We start from the raw sequence: 21,896 nt of genomic DNA, 5'->3' as shown, positions 1-21,896 counted from the left end.
AGTCAGATATCCCGTCACCCTCTTGTCATTCTGATCATATTCGCTTCGCAATTCCACCACCTGACTGGTGATTTTGTCGCTTAGCTCACAGAAGTGCCTCCATTGTGATATTTTACGCCCCAATTCTTCTTGTTGCTGCAGTAATTGCTCGTTCAAGCCGATGGACTCTGAAATAAACTCTGCAAGCTTAGGTTCATCTTTGTGCATTTCTTGCTCCGTCTACAGTTGTTTTTCTTTTTCTTCAAGACTCTTTTGGTAGCCTATTTGCATATGTTGGAAGTCTTCTTGGAGCTTTTCGAGCTGTCTGGAAGCTTCATTGTTTGCGTTGGCTTGCTGTAACTGTTGTTGTAGCAGTTGTATGTGATTTTCTTGTTCCTTTAAGAGCTGTTGAACTTCAGAGGCCTTGTCAATAGTTGCAGAAGCATATGCTCCTGCAATTTGAGACAGCTTCGTAAGATTTTCTGTTGGATTATTATTTGGGTCTTTCCACAAGACGTCCAAATGTTCAGCGTCTTGAGACAGTGCATTTTCGAGCTTTCTTTTCTTTCTCTGTCTTCTCACAACTGCTTTGTGTTGGGGACTGTAGAACACATCTAGTGGGGGAATTTCTTCTACGTTAAGTAGAAGTTCTGAGGATGGAGTGATGGAGAGGTCTTTTGCTTCTGTGGTAACGCTGACTATGGTTGGAGCAACTTCTTGCACCTCCTGTGTATCGTTCACAGGCGTCTTTGGGACTTGCCCTTCGAGGTTGATTAATTCATTGAAGGACTCCCACTCTTTATCTAGCTCTGTTGTGACAAGAGGAGCTTCGATAACCGGAGGGGGAACATCTCTTGGTGGCGAGGTGATAACTTGTTGCTGATACATTACACTTGACCAAGCTGTATCTTTGACTGCTTCTTCGTTAATTCCTTTGTCATGCACAGACTCTTCAGGATGTTTGGAACCTTCTTGCGCGGCGTTGGACTTAGATCTGGAAGTGCTGGAGTTCTCACTGAGGCTGATGCTCGGAGTTGGCTCTCTAGTAGGTATTCGCAGCCTTTCTAGTGGAATGCTGGCCAGCCTTCTATCTCTATATGACGTGAATTTCTGGAGGTCACCTGGAGATAACCTTGACTGAGCTTCTCGCAAGATCTCTTTGAGTGAGCTCCTACCCTGAAAGAGATCGTCAAACAAATCTTTGTGTCCGAAGAACACTCTTATCTTGACGTTCGTAGTAAACTCTTGGGAAACTTTATTTGGGTCGAATGGCCTCACCGGGAACTTATATAATTGAAGGCACGTCACGTTTTCCACCTCACCAAAAGCGTGTCCTACATCGAATAAAGAGAAGGCCCCACAATTGATGGGAAATTGAGGCCAAATGGCCTATTTCTTATCTTTTAATTCTTTGGTTAAGCTGCCTTCAAAGCAGGTTTGATAAGCGATTTCTCGAGCCAAAATCTTATCAGGGACATACAAGGGTAGGACATGTGGAGGTACAGTGCTTCCATAAACTCGAATGTAAGTAAACCATTCTTCCCCAAACCATCTTGCGATGGGGATGATGTCTGCCTCGGCTTCGGGAGAGCACCTTGGGGGATCCTTATCATATATCATTCTATATATGGGCAATATAATCCCATGCCAAATCTGGTAAAAATGAGGGGCAAACTGGGAATCCCACAAGACCTTGTGATAGACGTGAATAGGCAACGGGTCTTGGGTAGTCCACTTCCATCCCATAATGGGGAAATTAGATACAAGGCAAACAGAATCCATAACATAGGCAGCCAAATAGAAAGGAGGATAGACCATTTGAGAAAAGGATCTTTTGGACCTGTAACTAACCACAGCCGTATATAGAGTATCGGAAAGAATTTTAGCCCAATCTACTATATCAGCATTTGTGGCAGCGTCAATTAATGGCAGCCACTCAGATGAAAACTTGTTGATATCGGGCATACCAAACAACCTACATAGCATGGCTGCAGCAAAACAATATGGAGAGGTAAGGGAACCAGTGCTGTACATATCGTTCTTATCCTTCTTTAACGGCTCATCTCTTCTAGACCATTCTTTAGTGGTATCCGATAAATCTGGGTTCTCCATTGCAAACTTCTTAACAAATTGTGCATTATAGGTAGCTTGTGGTTTGGGCAGATGGTACATTAGCTTCAGATCTTGGGCGGCGAAAGATCCCACGAGCCCATGTCCCTGAATCTTGAATTGTCTGTTGTTTAATTCTGCATCATCCAGAATCCACTTGATCATATCTGTGTATGGTAGAATCTTAGGCCTGGCCACTATTCTGTGAAGGAATGAACATGCTAGGTTTTCTAGGGATGCTTCAGAGGAGCGTGGTGCACCTGCAACGGCAGTCACCTTCATTATTCTCAGCTTCTCCTCTTCTAATAGCCTGTACATGCCTTCCCATGTGGAGATTCCTGCATCTCGGTTGCAGGCTGTATCTGTGTATAGGGGCGCCATCTCCTTGGTCTTCTCTCTTGCTTCGGAGCTTTGAGCTTTGTTCTTCTTTCCCATTTTTACTTTGTGTTTCTTTCTGAGTCGTCTTTGCACTTTGTTCCTCCAGATTACAAGTGAAATGGAATGTCCGATCAGAAAGGTGATGGGAGAGTTTTAAATGCAAGGGATAAATCAATTACGCCACCTTACGTGAAGCAAATATCCAACAAGGCACGCGTCTTTAATCCTCTTAATGACTGAAAACCAATTCATTTACTAACATTAAAAGTGCATGATTCCAGGTCATGTTATGGTAAGTGGCTTTTCCTTTGAAAGGCACGCCCGAAGGATTCATACTAAGGTGATTTTATGATTTGCTGACGTACCCTCGCATGTCGCAAGATCGCAATATCGCAGATCGCAAAACTTAGTTCTTTCCAAACCTCGTCTGGCTTGTTTCTGCGATATGCGATCTAGCGATCGCAATATCGCAGATCGGCGAATTTCTTGGCTTTTCGCTATGGACATTAGTATGGTGCGATGCGATGTCGTTATTAATCATGAGGGTGGCACGTATTTTGATTTTAGAAGAGTAACGGAGATGTTTCCTATCTTTTTGCATACGCGACTTTAAAAGACCTATCGTCTACCATAGAAAAATATCTAAGATGCCTTTTCTAAATTATGATTTGTAACTTCAAAAAGAAAGTCTAGCTTTTCCTAAAAAAATTATCTAAGGGTCCCCATTCATTCGGTATCATGATTTGATACTAAATGAAAAAAAAGGGGGGGGTTGTTGCTGGCCACAACAGTTACTTCAGGTATTCCATCTTCTCTTCTTTTGTCTCAGACATATCTGCCTACTATATATCTCGGTCTCGATGGTGAACCGCTTCCACCTCGACTTGTGAGTATCGAAGAGATCCCACAAAAAGAGTGTCATCCTTCTACTCATTTGGAGGGATTTTTCCTTTATCCAACCCATCCTCTTCTTCCTCCTCCACCTTTTGTAAAAACTCCTTTGTCTGGTTCTTTTGACTCACCCACAAATTTCACGCGAAAATCTACATTGACATTATTGACCATGATTGGAACCGATATGGCTTCCCAGCCACGTTTACCACTATGGTTGAAAGACCAAATCTCGCTTCCACATCTATTTTTTCGACATCACCATAGGCACATATGTATGGTGGCCCACCTATCCCACCTAGTTATCAATCCTTATCTGGTACCTTCTCTGGTGCATCTTCCAGTTTATGGACATCCCCATGTCTTCCACTTCAGGAATTCCATCTAGCATTGCTCTTATGAGTGCTACTCAACCTGCTCCTTCTCCTCCTCCTACACTGACAGTTGAACAACAGGTTGGCCCTTATGTTAGTGGGAAAGGTCCTCTTCAACAGCCTAACTATCCTTATGTTAGGTACCCTCCACGTGGGGGGAAGTTTCCTCCATCATCCCCTCCCCCTTTGGAAGGGGGGAAACATGTTGTTGGTATACCTCAAATTGGTAACCAACCTTATTATAGTCCTCCTTATCTTGGGATGGTTGCTAGTGTTTGGAAGCCTACTTTTCCCATTCAACCTGGTTCGATGTTGGGTTCATTATTTTTTTCCCAACCTGTGCCATCTTCATCTCAAGTTCCTATTCCTCAATATGTACCTCAATAAGCTCAAATTCATGTAACCCAAACTGTACAGGATGCAATCCCATCTCAACATGTTCCTTCATTATTTGGTACCTCTAGGGTCCCACTTACTTAGCCTTTATAAGTTCCTTTGCAATCTCAATCGCTTGCACAAGGTATTCCTCAAATTTCAGTAGGACAGACTGTGTACGGCATGGCACAACCTCAATCGAACCCTCTTTATCATGGGACAATGCAAACTCCCATTGGGCAACAGTATAAACCTTATCAGGGTATTCCTCAGGTGCCTTTTCAAGGCCAGAAAATTCATGGTTACCTTGGGGCTAGTCAACAAGGTCACTTGTATTCTAGTTATCAGAATCCTCCTTATTCTGGTACCTAGGTTCCTTATTACCAAAACCCTCCTTATCCAGGAATGAAAGTGCCTATTGCCCAAACTATTCCTTCATATCCAAGTCATTTAATCGGCAGTTGCCTTTTGTGGCCACTCTCAAGATTCCAGCTTTAACTCGGCTCACTAATGACCCCATCGCTCATTCACCTTGGTGGTCGATTATTCCTACCAAATTGCCTTCTGATATCCCTAAATTCAATGGGAATCTAGGAGAAGACCCGTCGATGCATGTCATGACGTATCATCTATGGTGTTCATCAAACTTCCTTAATGATGATTCTAATCGACTTCATCTTTCCCAAAGAACGGTTACGGGTACCACTGCTAAATGGTATATTGAGTTACCTAGAGCTCATTCCATGATTTCATCTCCTTAGACACAACCTTCCTCACACATTTTCATTTTCCCATCAAATGCAAAACTGGAATGGAACTATGTTGTAACGGCTGCAACACCCTCCAAAATTTTGGCTTACATCCAAATTTCGGAGACTTCCTTGGTTTTTCCTTTGATGGTTGCAAAAAATAGAGCTCACCCCATGAGCTCTTATGAAGTCTTTTCACCCTTTTCTTGTTTGACCAGCGGTTGTCTTTTGGCATATTGATTGCTTTGTCATGCTTGAAATCTCCTTTTGGTGATTTTGAAGGTTTTTCTATGTGGGTTGTCTTCCCTATGTGAACATTCATCATTCATCATACTCACACACAAAGTTGTAAGCATTGTCGCACAAGTGTCGTTGCGGTCATCCGAAGGTCTATCTTAAGTGTCGTACTTGTCGCTCTCAGCTCTAAGATAGTCTCACAGAGGGCATGTTTTCTCTTGTTGTCCTGGTGATCTATGTTGTCTCATCTTCAAAGTATGTTAATTGTATTATCACAATGTCAAGTCTGAACAAGTTCACTTGCTTTCAACACTTAACCATTTTCTTGAAAATATGTTCGACTGGAAAACCCTCTTCCACTAGACCCTGACTGAGCTACACTACGCCGTCTCAGCATTCAGTGACCCTGCTCTGCTTCCTGGAACTACATAATGCTTGAGGTTATCCTCCATGTCAGCTACTAATGGGCCTCTAAATTAGACATAAATCAAGGCCCATGCCTCTAAATTAGACATAAATTAAGGCCCATCTGACCATCCTTCAGCACATTAAACCTGAATTTTGCATTAGATAATGTATTTTTAACTTTAATATGTTCATTAGGAAGGTTTATGGATAATTTCATATTTGTGCATAATATTATTTATTTTTGTGGAATATTGTGAGAATATTGGGAAGATTATGAAGATTTGGAGGAGGAGATAATTTAGGGACTTGCTTCCTACTATAGGAGGATCAATATTAAATAATAAATCAACAATATATTCTAGAATTATGGCACAGATTGTGGAGCTCCAATGATTGAGAAAATCTAGGAATGTGTTCCTTGCCATTTAATGCAGATTCCTAGTATTGGGAACGAGATCCACTAATCAAGGGATTTTGGTGGGGAAAGCTTCCTCCTTTCATGGGGAATGATTCCTAATCATTTTTTATAAGTACCAAGTCGAATTTTCCTCTAGGGGTGGATTTTTATTAGTCTTCTTGTGGAGAGAACTCATATTTTTGCAACTCCATTGTCATTTCTTGCAGGGATGTAATTGTATTGATGGAAATAATGAAGATTGGTGACATGTTCAACTTTTAAATCTTGGTCTCCTCCATAGGAATCTGAGTTTCCTTGGGCTTGGCCATCCCAAGAGCCTCAGAGCCCTTTTGTATCATTTACTTTTCTTCTTTTCACTTCTTATTCACATGCATCTCTTGTTCTTGTCTTTTTTTCTATTTATGCATTTAGTATTAATGATTTCTTGTTGTAGGATTGGGTTAAATGGTTGAAGTAAGTTATTTTGAAGAATAAAAAGCATTATTTCATCATTGTAATAGATTTGGAAGGTCATAGTAATCATTAAGCTACTTAGATTAGTTTGCTTATTCCCAAATCTAGATTTATGGAAGTCCTTTGTGGCAAATAACAGTAAATTTATGTTATTTTTTAGAGCATGCTAATGAGCTTCAATCAAGTTGATTCCACTTGCATTATATCACAAAAAAATTCTAGTTAATAGCAAAAACTACCCCATTACATTTTTTCTTGATTAGGTTAGGCATTTGATAGATTTACTAGCTCACTAATTCTCAAATTTCTAGATTTTAGACTAGTAATTTTCTGCCATTTTTTAGCATGGGTTAACAGAGGTATTTTTGAGTGATTCCACTTGGAATGGAGACCTAAGACATCCTAGTCAATAAAAAAAATTTCATCCAATTTGGATTTGATTTGGTTGGTCATTCGGTGAATTATAACTCCCTATAGAAAATCTATTGTTTCTTGTGGTAAACTACAGGAAACCCTCTAGCAGCCTTCTAGCGTGTATATACTTGCCCAGATTCGCTAAAGAAGATTGGTTATGATCCCTTAGGGTTGAATCAAGACCACTAGGCTCTAAATCAATTATTAAGGAAGACTAAATACCACTTAGGGCTTACCTCTTTACCCATGCAAAACATTTCAGCGATTTAGGCTAATGGACAGATTTATGGATTGGATAATACAATGATGATTTTCTTGATTGCCACATCCAATCAACTCTGGTAATGGATCTAAACTCTTTTAAATGTAATGGTTTACATTTATTTCATGATCTTTACTTTATGCAATTAGAATAGGTTTATTTCCTTGTACTTTCTTTCTGGTAATAGGTTAATGTTTCCATTTCGAGCATTTCATTTTCTGCAATTAGTTTATGATTTGACTTTTGTACATGCACTCCCTTACATCATGACATCAGAGGAAGGACACATTATATGCTGCACATATAGTGTCGATACCTCTTAATTTTGTATGAACCTCAAGTTGATAATTAAAGCTGTAACCTTGGGAGTTGCAACATTCTTGTTGCAATACCGAGGCTCATCACTTTTTGGCACCATTGTCGGGGAAACAAAAAACATGCTAAAAGCTATAGGAAGGTACAGAAGGTGAAATAAAGTGTGAGAAATGTGCCTAATTGTGGAATAAGTTATAGGGAAGGTGAACATCACCCATGGCTAAGCCCAACACTCCAAGAAGGTCAGATTTGACTAAGATAACTTGCTCATGGTAACTGGAAGACAGAGGTTTAGAATCACCAAGCTATGAAGACCTGTGCAGAAGCAAACAAAGGAAATTATCACCTCTATAGGACCATGGATCGATCATCAACTCAGCAGCAGCATGCATGCCTCTCCAACAACCATCAAGCAGGCACAGGTATGCAATATTCTTGAGCATATTCTAGTTATAAATTTGTTGTCAATGCATGCGAGATGAGGTTTTATAAGCTAAGGATGGGTCAGCAGTCTCAGGTGCCTTCAACTAGTTAAATGCAGCTCACTCCTTCACTCATGCAATATAGAAAATTCAAATTAAGAAGGGTGATGATTTCGAGGAATGGGGACAACAATTAAAAGAAGAAATTTTTGCAAAGGCCAAGTCACCACAACACTCCAAGCCCTCCATCCACTTCATATCCACTATCTATCCATCATTCATCCATCCCATTTCATAAGAAAAAATTAATATTTTTCAAGAACAAACCCTACACTCTGTCTCACCCTGAAAATTTCTTGAAAAAACACATAGAGCACATCCTCTCCATTTTCACAAACCTACAATACTCCCTCTGAGCCCTAACATCATCCTCCAAACCCTCTACATCATTTCTCATCACCCCCATACAGTTATAAGACCCTAAATGAGGAGGAGTGATTGCTACAGGAAGGCGAAATGTTGTTACAAGATGGAAGAAATGAACAAATTGTGTTAAAACCCAAAATGGCAGTGCCTAAGAGAGACCTAATTAAAACATAGAACTCCAAGGCCATTAGGCAATCATCTCAGCCTCAAAAGAGAAGAATAAGACAATAAAGAAAAAGAAGGCATTCACCATCAAAATAGAACTCAAACTGCAGTGATTAAAAGAGACTTTCTAAGCGGTCTCTAATCCCTTTATAGCTTTTGTCCAAGGCCTAAAAGATGTTACAGAAATGAGAGAAAGGCATGGAAGTCAATTTGAGGGCCTACCCTAGGCTTAGACTATCATTTCTGCTCCAAACAGGTTTAAACAGGGTTTCATGTAGTACTACAAGAACTGTTACACGGTTTCCTATAATACTACAGGAGCCACTACAAGGTTTCCAGTAGTTAGTAGAGGAATTACTACAAGATTCCCTAGTTCTCATGTAAAGGCATTTTGAAGGTTTTAGAGGTGTCCAAATGGTGGAAAAAGGTAGCAGAAGGTTGGAAAAGAATGTGGAAGACCTTGCCAAACTGAAAAATATTCAAGAACCCATCTTGAATAAAGGAAAGAAGGCAGGCTAATGGTCTCAAGAAACACTGCGATTTTTTCTATGCACAAACAATTTTGGAAAAATGAGTAAAAATGGAATGAAGGTTTCAAGGGAGAGAATATGAATGAAATGGATATACAAATCAACAAAGTTCACTTGCAAAGAGGAAAGTTATGTTTTTGCTTGAAATATTGTTAAACAATCATGAAAAGAACAACTACAATTTTATTATTGTCCTTGCAGAACTTACAACCAAAATTCTTATGAGAAATTACTGAGGAATGCACAAGAGAGAGGCCACCAGGGCCATGAATGAGGCACAATGAGGTCACTAAGTTTCTTAGAAGATAAGCAACACTTTCAGTAGGGGGGTATGATGGGCCTCTATATTAGACATAAATTAAGGCTCATGCCTCTAAATTAGACATAAATTAAGGCCCATCTGACCATCCTTCAGCACATTAAACCTCTCTTTTTGCATTAGATAATGTATTTTTAACTTTATTATTTTCATTAGGAAGGTTATGAATAATTTCATATTTGTGTCTAATATTATTTATTTATGTGGAATATTGTGAGAATATTGGGCAGATTATGAAGATTTGGAGAAGGAGATAATTTAGGAACTTTCTCCCTAATACAAGAGGATCAATGTTAAATAATAAATCAACAAGATATTTTGGAATTATGGCATTGATTGTGGAGCTCCAATGATTGAGAAAATCTAGGAATGTGTTCACGACCATTTAATGCAGATTCCTAGTATTGGGAACCAGGTCCACTTATCAAGAGATTTTGGTGGGGAAAGCTTCCTCATTTCATGGGGAATGATTCCTAATCATTTTGTATAAGTACCAAGTCAAATTTTCCTCTAGGGGTGTACGTTTATTAGTCTTCTTGTGGAGAGAACTCATATTTTTGCAGCTCCACTATCATTTCTTGTAGGGATGTAATTGTATTGATGGAAATAATGAAGATTGGTTACATGTTCAGCTTCTAAATATTAGTCTCCTTCATAGGACTTTGAGTTTCCTTGGGCTTGGCCATCCTAGGAGCCTCAAAGCCCTTTTGTATCATTTACTTTTCTTCTTTTCACTTCTTATTCACATGCATCTCTTGTTCTTGTCTTTTTTCTATTTTTGCGTTTATTATTCAAGATTTTTTGTTGTAGGATTGGGTTAAATGGTTGAAGTAAGTTATTTTGTAGGATCACAAGCATCATTTCATCATTGGAACAACTTTGGAAGGTCATAGTAATCATTGAGCTACTTGGATTAGTTTGCTTATTCCCAAATCTAGATTTCTGGAAGTCCTTTGTGGCAAATAACAGTAAATTTCTGCTATTTTTAGAGCATGCTAACGAGCTTCAATCAAGTTGATTCCACTTGAATTATATCACAAAAACATTATAGTTAATAATAAAAATTACCCCATTGAATTTTCACTTTAAAAGGTTATGCATTTGATAGATTTACTACCTCATTAGTTCCCGCATTTCTAGATTTTAGAATAGTAATTTTCTGCAATTTTTTAGCATGGATTAACAGAGGTCTTTTTGAGTGAATCCAATTGGAATGGAGACCTAAAACATCTTAGTCAATAAACAAATTTGTCCCATACAATTTGGATTTGATTTGGTTGGTCATTCGGTGAATTATAACTCCCTATAGCAAATATGTTTACTACAGGAAACCCTATAGCAGTCTTCCAACATGTTATACTTGCCCAGATTCGCCCAAGAAGCTTGGTTATGATACCTTAGGGTTGAATCAATACCCATAGGCTCTAAATCAATTATTATGGAAGACTAAAGACCACTTAGGACTTGCCTCTTTACCCATGTAAAACATTTCAGCGATTTGGGCTAATGGACAAATTTATGGATTAGATAATACAATGATGATTTTCTTGATTGTCACATCCAATGAACTCTAGTAATGGATATAAAACCTTTGAATGTAATGGTTGACATTTAGTTCATGATCTTTACCATATGCAATTAGAATAGGTTTATTTCCTTGTACTTTCTTTCTTACAATAGGTTAAGTTTTCCCTTTCAAGCATTTCATTTTATGCAATTAATTTAGGATTTGACTTTAGTACATGCACTCCATTACATCATGACAAAAAAGGAATGACACATTGTATGTTGCACATATAGTGTCGATACATATTAAGTTTGTACGAACCCCGGGTTGATAATTAAAGTTGGTAACCTTGGGAGTTGCAGCATTCTTGTTGCAATACCGAGGCTCATCAGCTACACTTTGCAATCCTAGAGGTGAGCAATCTGTCTACCTCCCAGAACTGTGCAGAAAACTACCTCCATGTCCAAACTGAACTACGCATTTATCAAGCACAGTCATCAAGCCTCCTTCATTTCTGCTATAAGCATGCACTGAATTGAGACCCGGATCTACACTGTTCTCCAAAATTACGTAGAACTACTCAACGGGTCCTCTAATGCATGTCCTACACTACTCTCAGAAATGGTGCAGAACTGCCCAACTAGCCCTCTACTGCCTTTCTCTTCACTGCCTTAAGAAACTGCACAGACATGTCTAGCAGGTCTCTTGCAGCCTGTTGAGGCCTCGAAAATCGTTGCCACAACAAAGGGGAAACCACCCGGTCCGGACCTTAGTACAGCTCCTTTTCCGTTTGGAATAGTGGCTCCGACTGGGGATAATGGGACCAGTTTCCCAATAATGGATAAAAGTGGGATGGATGAGTAATTTATGATGTATGATGGTGATAAGCTAACAACTAAAACTATCAACGAAATATATTAACTATAATCTAATCCCGGGACTTATCAATCTTTTTAAAGCGTAGCGTTTGGTAATCTGTGCTTTAAGGCAGGCATATAGATGACTCTAACACTAAAGCATAGATGTTTAAACCATTTAAGATTGCTCTGCATAATTAGTTATGCAGAGCGATAATATCGAATTACTACACATTGTCATTCATATCATTGCTACATGCATGATTAAAAGAAAGGGCATATCACAAAACATCCAATAGTGGAATGAAATGAAGATTTGTTGTTACAGCGCATACATGTATTCAACAATAACAAAAATAATAACACAGCAATTCATATGAGAGGAAAGAGGACAGATGCAGATAAAAGTACCATGTAAGCCGCTCAACAATCCATTATATAAATCGCTATGTCGCAGTCCTTTCTTCAAACCAGAAAGAATTCCAAACAAGAGACAATAGTGCGCAATTGCATAAAACAGCCTTCTTATCAAATTAAGGACTATCGGTCGAGTTTCATAAAAGAATATAGACTGAAGCACAGTAGTGCAAACTTCAGCCCTTTAAGTCTATTACAAAATTTTACGACCCTTTCCAAAACAATGAAAGGGTCTATAAATACTAATCTAATCTAAATATCTAAGAAAAACTGAAAAGCTATTAAATTGGCATCACTAAATATTTTCCATCTTTCTTGGCGATCTGGCAGTCGGCAGCAATGCTTCATTCGGTGGGCTCTTTGCCTTTAAACCTCAGCTGACATATCGCCAGCATTGGCTCAACTTCTGGTGGAGTGTTGAGACGCGACGTGAGCTGGGCATCATATGTGGCATCCTGAATGTCGGGGATTAGGCATCCGAGAGCATCTGTTAAACACTTAAGAGCCGACCTTTGAGTGTGCGGCTTGATTAGAAAGAGCCAATATGCGTCGGAGGTTAAAGTATTTACTCCAGCGATTAACTTTCTCTTTTCCTCCAGTTCATGATAACTTGTTTGTTCAATCATGTTCGCCGTGGTTATGCTTCCAGGTGTGCACTGAGAGATCATGTTGGCCAAATAGAGTGTATTGTTGACTAAATCAATCATATTGTTGGCAATCATTTTACACCTTGAAGCTGCCCTTTCCGCTTTCATCATCTGAGTGTTCCATTCCGTGAAGAGTATGTCCTTGAATGGCTCATAGATCCTAGGCAAGTTCGCTGCTTTCCCCACATCAGTATCTTGCCAATCAAGATATGAGGCTATGGTTTCTTCGGCCTGATCTAGCTCATTTCTGGCTTTTTCTATCTGCTGACATACTGCTGTAGATACTTCACATAATGGCTCAGCCTCAGTTAGTTGTTGGCACAGGAGTCTAATCTGAGAGATTAATGCACTATTTATTTGAGCTGCCTCTGCTCTGAAATCTTCGACTTTCTTGGTGCCTTTGATATCTTCAAGCTGTGCTAACAGTTGAGCGATTTGCTCATCCTTTGACTTCGTCATTAGCTCGTTTGCCGCTCTCAATTGTGCCAATGCCTCCGTTAATTCTTTCTTCTTCTGGATTGCATTCTGGTCAATCCTCTGTTTTTCAGTTTGCAGTTGCTGGGTCAATATATTGTTTTCTTGTTGTTGTGTCAGCAACTGCTCTTCTACCTGCGCTGCCTTGTTCTTCGCCTCTGCTACTTCTGCTTGTAATGCACCAATTTCCTGGTCCTTGGTCTTTAACAAAAGACTTACCTCCGATGCTTTATCAATAGTTGCTGCAGAATAAGCTCCCGCATACTGCGATAGCTTGGTTAGATCATCGGAGGGGTCCAATTCCTCCTTCCAGACTACATTCCCCGTGACTGTTTGCTCAGGAAAGATGGAAGGTTGATCAAGCCTTCGTCTCTTCCTTGAGCGCTTAACAACTGCTTTGTGCCTAGGGCTGTAGAAAATGCCCAGGGGAGGAATATCTTCCACCTGGAGCACAATCTGATCGAAAGGGTCTTCGGTGATTACCTCGACATCCTTTAAAGTGGGTGGGTCGTTGGTTCCGCTTAGAACCTGAGAAGAAGTGGTGTCTGGTGCGTCGCTTGTCTTAGAGGTGTCTGTGTCTTTGGAGCCTTCCGTTCCACTGATAATGGAATCAAATTGATTCCATTGTTTAAGCAATTCAGGATCTATGGAGGTCTGTTTGTGTTGCTCCGTCTGGGATTTACTCTTCTCCTTTTCTTGTTCCAACCTCTTCTGCTCCTCCAGCTCTTTCCTCTGTTTCTCTTCTTGCTCTCTTCTTTGCTTATCCGCTAATTCCTTTTTCTGCCTATCTGCCAGTTCTTTCTTTTGTTTTTCTTCTTCCTCCTTCTTCCGTTGTTCCTCCATCTGCTTCTGCTTTCTCTGTTCTTGTTCCTTCTGCTCTTTCTGCTGCTTTTCCATTTGCTCCTTTCTCTGCTTCTCTGCCTGCTGCTTCTTTTGCTTTTCCTCATGTTTTTTCTTTTGTTCCTTAGTTATAACAGGAGGTTGGCTTGTCTGTTTCTGACCAGGCTCGCTTGAGGAGGACGCTGAGGTTAATGACAATAAATCTAGAGGCAGAGTTTGCAACCTCTGCTCTCTAAGTTTATTGAACTCAGTTAAATTCTCATCATTGTATTTCATCCTGGCAAGCTCTTTGGTTTGGCTTATTGTATCAGCAGCTACGAACAGGTCATCAAACTCATCCTCTTGATGGTCAATCTTTGTTAGTTTGACCTGTTCTAGGGCAATGAAAGCAGTCTTCCTTGGATCATAGAGTCTGGCTGGCATAGTGGGCAGGGATAAAGCTTGCATCTTTATAGCCTCCTTTTCCGCATGCTGAAGATTATGCAGAGTAAAAACACCCATCCTCAAGGGAAAAGGGGGCCAGCCCCTCTTCTTCTCTTTCTTGAGAGTTTGGGTTACACTCTCGGCCATAATTTGGTAGGATATCTCTCAGGCTAACAGTTTGTCTGGAACATATAGAGGGAGAACATGCGGCTTGGCTTGGCTTCCATAAACTCTAATATAGGTAAAATGCTCTTCTCCAAACCAACTTGCTACAGCTGGTAAGTTGAAGGAAGCGAGATAGGAAATTTTGGGAATAGGCCGATCAAAAATGGAATAATGAATGGGAACCATAAAACCATTGCAAATTCGATACAAATGGTCCTTGTAAGAGGATTTCCACAGTTTCTGATGATACAAATGAATGGGCGAAGGGTCTTGGGTGGTCCATCTCCAACCGAGGATGGGAAACTCAGAGTTAAAACACAATGTGTCCATAATGTAGGCACTATAATAAAATGGGGGGATTTTCCTTTCGGTGACTACAGATTTAGCTCTAAAATCCCGAACAGCTACAGTCAACTTATCAGAAAGAATGGTGGCCCAATCCATGATTATACTATTAACAGTGGCCTCCATCAGGGGAACCATTTCTATATCAAAATTGGCTGAGTCATGTAATCCCCATAGCCTACACATCATAATTCCCACATAGCAATAGGGAGAAGCCAAAGAATCAACGGAGTACTTACCCGAACTTTCGTGCTTGTGTTTGGCCGGGTTCTGCCTCCAATCCCGAATGGGCTCGGATGGTACTTCATTTTCAGCTGCAAACTTCTCCACGAAGTCTTTATTGTAGATTTTCTCTGGCTCAGGCAAATGATACATTTTCCTTAGGTGTTCTGGCTTAAACGACCCGAAAATCCGTCCGTCTCTTGTGTGGAACGTTCTGTCAATGATTGGAATTTCCTCGATTGCCCATCGCACTACATCAGTGTAGGGAAGGACTTGCTCTCTAGCCGCTATTCTGTGAAGAAAGGAATCGGCCAACTCTTTGAGAGTTGCATCGGACTTTTTGAGTGAGTCCGCAGTAGCCTCTGTCACTGAAACTTCCGGTTGCTCAGCTTCTAATAAATTATATGTGCCCTGCCATGTAGTCTTGTTAAGACCAGTGCACGTAGTGTCTGAAATGAGGCCTTTCTTCTTATCTGTGGCAGCTTGACCTGCTACAGGTGTAATAGCAGAGCCCGTAGTCCTCTTGGATCTTTTCCCCATCATGGTCAGGCTTCTCTCAAAAGACGAATTCTACACAATTGCAAGAGAAATCGTAACAACATAATAACAATGACACTTCACGGCGGGATAGATATATCATTTGAAGCGTGCTAAGATTAATTTTCAAAAGTGGCTGCGGATCCAATCGCTGAGAGGATATTGCAGATGCATTAATGGTGATTTGAGGCCTGCTACCCATTAAATGTGATGATTACACCGTTATCCGGGTGAATGACTCCCTTAAGCGTGCAACAGATATTCTGGCGGTTAAGCGCAGGTGTTCGTTAATCGAAGGGGCAAAATCTTTTAAATACACACGCATTACCTTATCCCTTGCATTTAACGGCATTTTGGGATTCGCGCTTTGTCAACCGGATATGAATATAAAATTAAAGCTTTAAGTAATGGCTTTTAAGAATGCTGACCACCGATGAGCGATATCGCATCGCTTCGGGGAATAAGTGCTGCACAATTATCACCAAAAGATCCTGCCGACAGCCGATAAGCGATATCGCATCGGGCTAGCGCATGGAAACAGAGCTAGGTGCATATAAAGTGGTTTGGGGGTTACCGATTGCGATATCGCATCGCATCGGGGGTAGGAACCGGGTGCCTTACTAAAGTGCATGGAATTCTGCCGACGGCCGATAGCGATATCGCATCGGGTCGGGATTTATAACATAAAGCGGTTCCACATGAGGTATCGCCGATAGCCGATCACCGATATCGCGTCGCGTCAGGGCATGAGTTATGTGCCGTTACTTGATGTGCATGTAACATTGCCGATAGCGATATTGCATCGGCTTAAATACATGAAAACTCATTTGATTATCAGGCCTTTTTTGAACATACAAGTATTGATGCCAAATTTTTTTTTTAAAAGGGACCCATTCCATATGTTAATTTTTTGTAAATAAGAATGATATTAAATGGGGGGTTGTTGTAGGGCACAACACAGCCTTGTCCTACATTGTTCTCCAAAACTACGTAGACATGCCCAGTTGGCCCTCTATTGTTTATCCTGCACTATTCTCCAAAACTGCACAGTCATGCTCAGTTGATCCCTTTATTGCCTTTCTCTTCAATGATCTCCAAAACTGCGCAGACATGCCCAACTAGCCCTCTGCTGCATTTCTTAGAATTGCCTTCAGAAACTATGCAAACATGTCCAGCTAGCCCTCTGCTGCCTGTTCCTACACCGCTTTCAGAAACTGCGCAGACATGCCCAGCTGGCCCTCTGTTACATGTCCTGCACTACTCTCAGAAATTGTGCAAAACTAGCCAGCACATCCCCTACAACTTTGTCTTGTCTTCCCTCTAGGAATTGCGCAGAAGTCCTCCCTCAGGGCCCCACCTTGTAGATGCCATTGGTGTCCTTCACTTCACAATTCTTTCTCCTAGTGGTCACTATGCAGTTTTTGCCAACAGTGCAAGTTGTCCTCTCAGAGTTTCTCATTCCATCTTGAGCTACTCTCTGCATTGTCTTAGTGAGTTGCCCTCCCTACCTATCACCCGGAACACGAGAACAATGCATCATGCTAGACTAGGAGGTTTTTTATTTGATGTCGTCCCATCATGAGTGAATTGTAGGAACAGGTACTGTTGGTATCATCCTGAGACCCTTTTTCCTTCCCAAAAACATATCATTTCTCCATACATTTTCATCATATTTCCCTCAAAATCCTTGAATATTGATTATTAATTGTTCTATAGTTATTAAATTGCATAGAAATTAATTTAGGGGTTTTATGTTCCAGAATTAGAGGTTTTTGATGACATGACTACAAGAAGTACCCACAACCTTTAATGAGTTTACTGTTTGACATGTGTCGCAGCGGATGAGCGAGAACGAAAAGCATGGGCGAAAATTGGAATGTCCAAGGATGGACAAACACCTATCTCCCATCCAAATCGAGCCTCCTATGCATGCGGTCAACTTCAGTCAAAGCAGGGTACTCTGGCGCATAAAAGCAGCAACAGCATCATTCTATTTTCATTTTGATTTTTGTTCTTTTCGAAACTTATGGTATGGAAAAATTTTGAAAAAGCTATGTAATAAACGCGGCAACAGCACTATGTACATTCACTGCATCGATGACATGGTTGTATGTACGCATGTGTAAATACAGTTAGTTCAATGTTTTGAAGGTTAATCAGTTGTTGAAACATTTGCTCGGAACAGAGTTTTAGTTAATACACAGAACCATTTACAGTCACAACGTGTGTATATTCTTTTGCATTGGTTGATTTCTGAACGGTGGTAGTCAGTATACCCTTAGGCGCGGACGGGCCCTGCGTTCTTTGTTTGGTATACTGCTCTTCGTTTTGTTACATTTTAGTCCTTATATATTTGCATAGCGTTGTATTAGATTCGATTTGTATGTTTGCACAGCGTCGTATTGAATTCGATTTATGTATCACACAGGTTGCATCATAGTTTCGATTTACAGAACTGTTGATTCACATAGCATACGGGTTGCAGTCATATAAGCTTTCGATTCCTTTATGTTTTGAGTTTCATTACATGTATATGGTGTGCGCATCTGAAGGGTTTATTGTTATGTTGAATGGTCAGCATTAAGATCTGGAACGAGAATCTTGTAAGGGATTTGGTCCTTGTGCGACTTATAGATGCATGCTCATAAACTCTGTTTCAGTTTATAGATCATTTATGCTCTTTTTATATAGTTTAATAGTGTAAATATCTTGCATGTTGTGTGTGTTTACCAAGCAAAGGTTTTCTGAGTGATACCTCTGTAAGGAGGTTAGAATCATTGCCACAGTCATACACAGGACTTAGATTCATGGGTTGCTTTGATAGATGCATTTCATAACCAGCCTTGTAGTCAAGTACATCAGTAGGGCAATCTAGGTGTGTGAAGGATAGGCTGCATATCACGGTCTTCCGTAAAGAAGCCTTGCAATTTACCTCATAATCACCTCGGCGGTAATTCTTTATGTCTATATATTTTAGACCACGCCTCTAAGCTTACGCACCTCGGTCGATATTAAATATAGAGTCTAGTCTAGTACCCTAGCTAGAACCACTACATTTTGGCGCCATTGCCGGGGGAGGCGTACGTGAAGAATTAAAACAAAAAGAAAAAAATTTCAATACACAAAAACAACCAAAAACACAGTTAGAATCATGTTCATATATGCCTAGACTTAGAGACACTCAAGGGAGATTTGTGAGAACCCCCCACCATCTCAACACTAACCCATCATCATCAGGAGCAGACTCTCCAGGGAAAACAACACCAACTGAGGAGGATATTCAAACAATAGCTGAGAAATTTTATTCAGGACAGCACATTACTCTTGCTGAGAGGGAAACTCTGTTTGCACATAAATCACAGCATCCACCCTTTCCTAACTCTTCTACACAAGAGAAAAGTAGCACCATTACCAAACAATTTTCCTTTCTCTCTTTTCCACCAAGAGACACTAAGAAACCAAGTAGAATGGCTGAGGAGGGATCTGGATCAGTTCCCCATCAAGAGGAGGAGGAATCCACTTTTAAATTCCCTATACAAGAACCACAGGAGGATGAAGAGATCAAAATGAAAAATATACCCCCATCCGTGCTACCCAATTTCTATGGAATGGCATCAGAGGATCCGGACTCATTCTTATTCGAGTTCGATATTGTGTGTCGAACTTATGGATATACTGATGATGCTCACAGACTGAGATTGTTTCCAGCCACATTAAAGGCAACAGCCTTGAAATGGTTTATGGGGCTAGGGGAGCATGCCATAGTAGATTGGGATGGCATGAGGAGGATATTTCTGAGGAAATATCAGCCTTATTGTAGATCCAAAGATTCTAAAGATGACATCTTTAGAATGAGCCAGCAGGAGGATGAAACCTTAGAAGAATATCTAGAACGGTTTGTCTATAATTTGCAAAAATCTAAACACCGAACCATGCCTCCTGATCTAGTCCGCACAATCTTTTTGAAAGGTATCAGGGAAGAATACATGGATGATCTCAACTTAATGGGCAAAGGTGATATCTCTGCCCTACCCTTTGAAGAAATAGCTGAACTGTGTGAAAAATATTCAAGAAGTAAAGCCAAAATGGGAAAGAGGACCTTGTCATCTAGGGTCATAAAAACTGCCTTTGCTAGTGTCACCCGGGTTGAAATTGGTAATCTTTTAGAAGAGTTCAAAACAGATTTGTTGAGTACTCTAGGAAACCAAATTGATACCTTAAAAGCCAAAAAGAAACAAGAGGAAGAAGACAATATAATGGCTATTTTCTGCCCCAAGTGTCGCAAGAAGCATGCATTAAAAGACTGTCCTCTAGACAATATACAAGTATGTGATTTCTGTACTGAGCATCATGATATGTTTAATTGTCCTAAAGTTAAAATTGTGCAGAACTGTAACATGGCAGCCAGCACAGAGATGGAGAACGTGTACTACATGGGTGCAAAGCGACCATGGCAACCAAGGCAAGCATCCCAAGGTATGTTTCCTAATCAAAATATGCAATTTCCTATGAATGATCAGATGTATGCACAAAACTCATGGAATATACCTATGCCATGGCAGCATGGAAACCAATAACAAAATCAATGGAGACCATCTCAACAGTATCCCCAATCCTACCATCAGTATCCTCAATCATACCCACCTTACTCACAGCCATATCAACAATACCAACAGCCATATCCATCACAATCACAGTCATATCAGCAGCACCCTCAGCCGGTTGTTTATCAGCCCCAACCTTCTCAACAGACCTTACCTGCTCCTCCACAAATAAATGTACCACAACTTCAATTTCCAACTAACCCGCAACCTCCCAGACCCACACAAATACCTGCTCAAACTGTCCCAAATCCGAACAATAGAGCAGAGAGGCCAGTTTATAATGTAGAGGAAGGAACCTCCTACTCCACACTGCCTTTGCAAAACATTAATCTGAGGTCTGGTAGGGTGCTCCAGAAGAATTCTCTAATAACAGATCAACAAGAAGAAAACTTAGAAAAAGAAAATGAAATAACCACTCAAACAAAACCAAGCAGTGAAACCAAGGACAAACAGATGCAATCATTGCAACCACCTTTTCCGGACCGTTTGGTTCATGTAAAACCACCATTGCCTCCACCACAATTTGATGTCTTGGATGAACTTAAAAATGTCTACATAAAAATCCCTTTGCTGCAAGCTATAAAGGACATTCCTATTTACACCAAAGCCATCAAAGACATGTGTCTCAAGAAACCTGCTAGAAAGACGATTGATCCTCAGACCATTCATGTTTTAGGAAATTTAGCAGGCCTTATGACCAATACCATCTCCATGGAGAAGTATGTTGATCCAGGCATTCCAAAAGTAACCACCATCATTAACAACATACGGATCCCAAACACTTTGATAGATCTTGGAGCTGCAATCAATTTCATGACCCTTGAAACTATGAGAACACTCCAGCTTGTGAATTTGCAACATACCACAATTGTTCTTGAACTAGATGATAGGTCCAAAGTCATTCCTGAGGGGATTTTGGAAGATATCATTGTTTCACTGGACTCTTGGGAGTATCCGGTGGATTTCCTAGTCCTTCAACCCAAATCCAATCTAGGAGGACATTCTATCATTCTAGGCAGACCATGGTTAGCGACTGCTGATGCATTTATTGGATGCCAATCAGGTAACATGATTATCTCTACAGCCGATAATGGCTTAGACAATCGGCACCGGAAGTCTGAGGAAAATGGTAAAAGGTTTAATCATTACCGAAGTAACGGCATGACAGGACTCATAGGAAGGTGGTGTTATAGGCGGCGGCAGGCCAGCCCAACTAGCGATCATTACAGATCGAGACATAGATTTCAGGGCACCAGCACAATTAAAAATAGGACACTTGGGAGAGAGACGTACAGGAAGATATCAATAACATTTATGTGGACTGCAAAACAGGCAGGGAGGATCAAAGCCCAGCGTATGGAGAATCGGAATGAAAGCAAGCAGGGTATGTCCGACACCATTCTCATACACAGCAACCGTTTAAGCGTACAGAACACCTGGCAAATTGATAAATGGGTCATGAGCAGCCACACTCATTCCAATTCGACCTGCATCTGCTTCGAGTGTGTGAACTTCAATCAAATTGAGTACAGCAGTACTCCTACCTACAGCGGGTTTAAGACCGAATACAGAAGGCTCCACATTCGAAAACACTATAAAGCTGCGGGCATTTGCCTTGTTTCCCTCACAATTTC

Source organism: Pinus tabuliformis, chromosome 5_2, assembly GCF_031772625.1.
Source record: "Pinus tabuliformis cultivar Carrire ecotype Pingquan chromosome 5_2, CPIR1, whole genome shotgun sequence".
NCBI classification, from domain to species: Eukaryota; Viridiplantae; Streptophyta; class Pinopsida; order Pinales; family Pinaceae; genus Pinus; species Pinus tabuliformis.
Note: the sequence above shows the minus strand (reverse complement) of the source record.